Source organism: Gopherus flavomarginatus, chromosome 2, assembly GCF_025201925.1.
Source record: "Gopherus flavomarginatus isolate rGopFla2 chromosome 2, rGopFla2.mat.asm, whole genome shotgun sequence".
Classification (NCBI taxonomy): Eukaryota; Metazoa; Chordata; order Testudines; family Testudinidae; genus Gopherus; species Gopherus flavomarginatus.
In genome coordinates, this window is record NC_066618.1 from 228,120,870 (window position 1) to 228,126,869 (window position 6,000).

Here is a 6,000-nt window from a genome sequence, read left to right on the forward strand (position 1 = left end):
GGGGCCGTCTCTCTCCACTGTCCCCCGCCCCCCCTTCGCTCGGGGCCGTCTCTCTCCATCGCCCCCCCCCTTCGCTCGAGGCCCGTCTCTCTCCACTGTCCCCCGCCCCCCCTTCGCTCGGGACCCGTCTCTCTCCATCGCCCCCCCCCCCCTTCGCTCGGGGCCCGTCCCTCGCCACTGCCCCCCTCGGCCAGCCCAGAATCGACGTGCAGGGCAAGGGGCGGCGAGTCCAGAGTACGACACAACAATCACCCCCGACCCGCACGGGGAGCGGAGCGGAGCGCGTGGGGGGGGGGTCAGACTCCGAGCTGGGACCGGGGGTAGCGCTCTACCTGCCCCGTGGTTGGTGTAGGGCCCATCCGGCCGCCCCCTCCCCAGCCGCCGCGACCCTCCCCTTTGCACCCGAGCGCCTCCTGGCCCGGCAGCTGCCCCCGCCCGCGGGCACTCACCCCTCCGCTGCGCCTCCAGGTCTCCGGCCGGGGGCGGTGGGGGGGCAGACGGAGGGTGGGGGAGGGGCAGTCCCGCAGCACTAGCCCTGCGCTCCCCCCGCACGCGCTCGCTCTCCACTGTTTGGGTCGATGTGAGAGGCTGCAGAGGGGGAGGGGTCCACCACCTGAGACGATGTAAACATTGGGGGTCACGTGGGCCATTCTCAAGCGGAGGGGGGCAGCCTTCGTGTTCAACCGGCTGAGGGGAGCATCACGTGATCTGGGGATAGACTCCGCCCGGCATCCCAGGGGAGCAATCAGGGACTGAGGAGTGTATGTCGTCACCCGTTGCCTAGGGGCGTGCAGAACCTTGCTATTAGGCTGAGCAGCAGGCACGCCTGCACCGCGGTCCCGTGTCTATCAAAGGCTCAGGCTGGCGACGCGGTCTCTAGTGCAGCTGGTGGATGGTGACGAAGTCTTCCCAGTCGAGGGCCACCGCGCATCGCTGCAAAGCTGCAGCAGGGCCCTGCCAGTGCCACCGTGCTGACCACTTCAGTGGGGGGAGAGGACACCAGACAGCAAGTGTGAAAAAATCGGGACGGGGTGAGGGATAATAGGAGCCTATATAAGAAAAAGCCCCAAATATCAGGACTGTCCCTATAAAATTGGGACTTCTGGTCACCCTAGAGGTGCTAGGCCTGCCGGGGACAAGGAGAAGCAGCTGGAGTAAGTGGCAGGGCAGGCAGGAAGAGCAGGGGGCGAGGTGAGTGGGAGACCAGAGGCAGAAGTCAGGTACTGCCTTAGCCTATGCAGTCCCTGCAAAGTCACGGCTAGGCAGGAGTGGCACCAGGGTTTTTGGCGCCTTAGGCGGGGGTCCTTCTGTACTCCCGGCAATTCTGCGGCGGGGGGGTCCTTCTGCGCTCCCGGTCTTCGGGGCACTTTGGCAGCGGGTCCCGGAGCGAGTGAAGGACCCTCCGCAGAATTGCCAACGACCCACAGCGCGGAAGGACTCCCCACCACCGAATTGCCGCCGAGGGCAGCAAAATGCCACCCTCCCAAATCCTGGTGCCCTAGTCGCCTAAATGGAAGCGCCGGCCCTGCTGCTAGGACAGGACTATAGGACCCAAGGGAGGCCTGTCCTAGGCCCTGCTGTACTCCTCGGCTGGCCCTTAAATCCTGTCCCCCTACCCCTGGGCTCCCCAGGCAGAGTTCCCTTTTGGGGTGGAAAGAAGGGTTTTAGCCTCCCTCTGGAGCCCAGGGGTTTGGAGTGCAGGAGGGGGCTCAGGGAGAGGGTGTGGGCTCCAGGAGGGGACTCAAGGAGGGAGGTTAGGTGTGGGAGGGGGCTGGTGTGCAGGTGGGGGTTCAAGGTCTGGGAGGGAGTTAGCATGCATGAGGGGGTTCAGGGTGCAGACTCCAGCCAGGCAGCACTTCCCTCAGGTGGCTCCCAGTCAGCAGCACAGCAGGGCTAATGTATGCTCTCTGCCTGCCCTGGCTCCGTGCTGCTCCTGGAAGTGGCCGGCATAGCAGGCCCCTAAGCAGAGGCATGGTCAAGTAAGTGCTGGCCCCGCATCTCCCATTTGCCGTGGTTTGTGGCCAATGGGAGCTGTGGGGGTAGGGGCAGCATATGGTGCTTCCATTATTGCCTCTTTTTCTACGGGCTGGCCGCTTCCGGGAGCTGCACAGAGCCAGGGAAGGCAGGGAGTCTGCCATAGCCCTGCTATGCCACCAACAGGACTTGTAATGGCCCACCCAGCAGAGCTGACTGAAGCCACCAGGGTCCCTTTTCGATGGGGTGTTCCGGTCAAAAACTGGACACCTGGCAACCCTAGAGCAGAAGCATCTTGATGGAGACCGGCGAGAAGGGGGAATTGTAGCAAACTGGAGAAGCCAGGGGCCGGGGGGGAGCAGGGTTGGTACTTGGGCCTCAGTAAATTGTGGTAGAGGATGGGAGCTTAGTTCTCAGCAGCTACTGATGAATGGAAGGAGAGGGGATTGGGATAGCTTGAAGATGTGGCTGGAGCAACTGTTGCATGAAGTGTTGGAGCTGAAGGAGTGGGGATGTTGGTTTGGTGCAAGGGGGCTGAAGGAAAAGACGGTTACTCACCTTTGTAACTGTTGTTCTTCGAGATGTGTTGCTCATATCCATTCCAGTTAGGTGTGCGCGCCACGCATGCACGTTCGTCGGAAGACTTTTTACCCTAGCAACTCCAGTGGGCCGGCAGGTCGCCCCCTAGGCTCTCGATATATACCCCTGCCGGCCCACCTGCTCCTCAGTTCCTTCTTGCCGGCTATTCCGACAGTGGGGAAGGACGACGGGTGTGGAATGGATATGAGCAACATATCTCGAAGAACAACAGTTACAAAGGTGAGTAACCGTCTTTTCTTCTTCGAGTGATTGCTCATATCCATTCCAGTTAGGTGAATCCCAAGCCTTACCTAGGCGGTGGGGTCGGAGTGAGAAGTCGCGGCATGGAGCACTGCAGAGCCGAAGGCCACATCATCTCTGGACTGCTGGACCAGGGCATAATGGGAAGCGAAGGTGTGGACGGAGGACCAGGTCGCCACCCTACAAATCTCCTGGATGGGCATGCGGGTGAGGAAAGCCATCGATGATGCTTGTGCCCTGGTGGAGTATGCAGTCACATGGCCCGTAGGGGTGTGAGCCAAGTCATAACAGGTCCTGATACAGGACGTCACCCACGAGGAGATCCTCTGTAAGGAAATGGGTAGTCCTTTGATTCGGTCCGCTACTGCCACGAAGAGCTGGGGGGATTTGCGGAACGGTTTGGTCCTCTCCACATAAAACGCGAGTGCCCGGCGGATATCAAGCGAGTGGAGTTGTTGCTCCCTGCAGGATGAATGGGGCTTTAGGAAGAAGACGAGGCGAAAGATCTCCTGGTTGACGTGAAAGGCTGAGACCACCTTGGGGAGAAAGGCAGGGTGTGGCCTTAGCTGCACTTTGTCTTTATGGAAGACCGTATACGGGGGATCTACCGTGAGGGCCCGGAGTTCTGACACCCGTCTGGCTGAGGTGATGGCCACCAGGAAAGCAGTCTTCCAGGAGAGATACAGCAGGGAGCAAGTCGCTAATAGCTCAAATGGAGGGCCCATGAGCCGAGTCAGAACCAGGTTGAGGTCCCAGGTAGGGGCAGGGGGTCGAACCTGGCGGTAGAGACGTTCTAGTCCTTTCAGGAATCTAGTCACCGTAGGGTGAGAGAAAACCGAACGGCCATCTCCCCCCGGATGAAAGGTGGAGATAGCCACCAGGTGAACCCGAAGGGACGATATCGCCAGGCCCTGCTGCTTGAGGGACCAGATGTAATCGAGAATACTGGCGATAGAAACCTCCATTGGGAGGGAACCTCTCTCTGTGCACCAACAGGAGAAACGCTTCCACTTGGCCGAGTACGTTGCTCTAGTGGAAGGTTTCCTGCTGCCCAGTAGTACTTGACGTACAGGGGTAGAGCACCGTAGTTCCGACCTGGTCAGCCACTCAGGAGCCACGCCGTGAGGTGTAGAGACAGGAGGTCCGGGTGACGGGGCCTGCCGTGGTCCTGGGTGTTCAGGTCCAGGTAAAGGGGCAGGGGGACTAGGTCGGCCAGAGACAGGTCCAGCAACATCGGATACCAGTGTTGTCTGGGCCACGCGGAGCTATCATAATCAAGCGGGCCCTGTCCCTGCGCATCTTCAGAAGGACCTTGTGAATAAGCAGGAACGGAGGGAATGCGTAGAGCAGGTGCGTCGTCCACGGGATAAGGAAGGCATCCGCTACCGACCCTGGTTCCCGCCCTTATAAGGAGCAGAACATCTGGCATTTCCTGTTCCCTCTGGATGCGAAGAGGTGCAGCCGGGGACAACCCCACCTCTGGAAGAGTGAGAGGGCGACGTCCGGGCGAAGGGACCATTCGTGCGAAAGGAAGGATCTGCTCAGACGGTCTGCCAGCGTGTTCCGTACTCCAGGGAAAAAGGAAGCCATGAGGTGAATGGAGTGGGCTATACAAAAGTCCCAGAGCCGCATTGCCTCCTGACATAGGGGAGAGGATCTCGTGCCGCCCTGCTTGTTGATATAGTACATGGTCGTTGTGTTGTCGGTGAATACCGAGACACAGCGACCTTGAAGCTGATGGGAGAACGCTTGGCAAGCAAGGCGGACTGCTCTCAACTCCCGTATGTTGATGTGGAGGGCCACTTCCTGAGGAGACCACTGGCCCTGCGTCCTCAGGGTTCCGAGGTGGGCCCCCCAGCCTAGGTCTGAGGCATCCGTTGTTAGGGATACCGAGGGTTGGGGCGGATGAAAAGGGAGCACCGCACACACTACGGACTGGTCTAGCCACCACCGGAGGGAATCCAATACCTCCTGGGGGATGGTGATAACCGTGTCCAGCAGATGCCTGGCCGGACGGTATTGTGTGATAAGCCAGGACTGGAGGGGCCTCATGCGAAGCCGCGCATAACCCGTAACAAAGGTGCAGGCCGCCATGTGGCCTAAGAGGGCTAGGCACGTCCTTATAGAGGTCAAGGGAGCCGTCTGTAGACGCCGAATGATGGCCGACAGTGTCTGGAACCTGGACAGCGGCAGAACGGCCCTGGCAAAGTGGAGTCCAAAATGGCCCCAATGAACTCTATCCTCTGCGTGGGGAGCAGAGTGGACTTGTCCACGTTGATAATGAGGCCCAAAGCTCCAAAGAGTCTGCTGATCTTGCGGACGTGGTTGCGGACCTGCGACTCTGACATGCCTCAAATCAGCCAGTCGTCGAGGTAGGGGAATATGTGTATGCAACTGCATCGAAGATATGCGACGACGACAGCCATGCATTTCGTGAATACCCTCGGGGCCGTGGAGAGGCCAAACGGGAGGACTGCAAATTGATAATGGTGGCGGTCGACCATGAACCGAAGGAAGCATCTGTGTTGCGGAAAAATGGCTATATGAAAATAAGCGTCCTGCAAGTCGAGGGCGACGTACCAGTCTCCAGGATCCAGAGACGGGATAATGGTCCCCGGGATACCATGCGGAACTTCAACTTCACCATATGTTTGTTGAGTTCCCACAGGTCGAGGATGGGTCTGAGGCCTCCCTTGGACTTGGGGATCAGAAAGTAGAGGGAATAAAACCCCTTGCCCTTCTCTTTCTCCGGAACCGCCTCTATGGCTCCTTTGTCGAGGAGCGTCCGCACCTCCTGAAGGAGGAATTGCTCGTGAGAGGGGTCCCTGAAGAGGGACGAGGGTGGGGGGCGGGAGGGAGGGTGTGAAATAAATTGCAGACGGTATCCCGTTTGCACAGTGTGTAAGACCCAACAGTCCGAAGTTATTTGGGTCCACACCGGGAGGAAGAACGAAAGGCAGTTGGAAAATGGGGGGGACGGATCCGTGGGGGAAACTGGTACAGTGTTCTCAGGCGCACCTTCAAAACGAAGGTTTTGGGCCAAGTGGGGCTTTAGAAGAGCCCTGATTCTGCCCCCCTTGGTTGCCCGATTGTCTGCGCCGGCCATTCCTGCTTCGGCGTCTACTAAAGTCTTGCCGCTGGCGGTACTCGGGATAGGGCCTGCGCTGCTGTTGCTGTTGCGGCCAG

At 59.5% G+C, this 6,000-nt stretch overlaps 1 protein-coding gene across 4 annotated transcripts in view; it reads right to left on the minus strand.

Annotated features, from left to right (window-relative positions):
* Nucleotides 1-630, minus strand: part of PCMTD1 (protein-L-isoaspartate (D-aspartate) O-methyltransferase domain containing 1) — an 85,769-nt gene extending 85,139 nt beyond the window's left edge. For 2 of the 4 annotated variants that reach the window (XM_050942033.1, XM_050942032.1), the window contains exon 1: nucleotides 450-540. The gene's annotated coding sequence lies outside the window, so the exon portion shown is untranslated. Of the gene's footprint in view, nucleotides 1-449 lie in introns of all 4 variants that reach the window. The other 2 variants (XM_050942043.1, XM_050942044.1) reach the window with 2 other exon arrangements.
* Nucleotides 631-6,000: the final 5,370 nt, after the last annotated feature.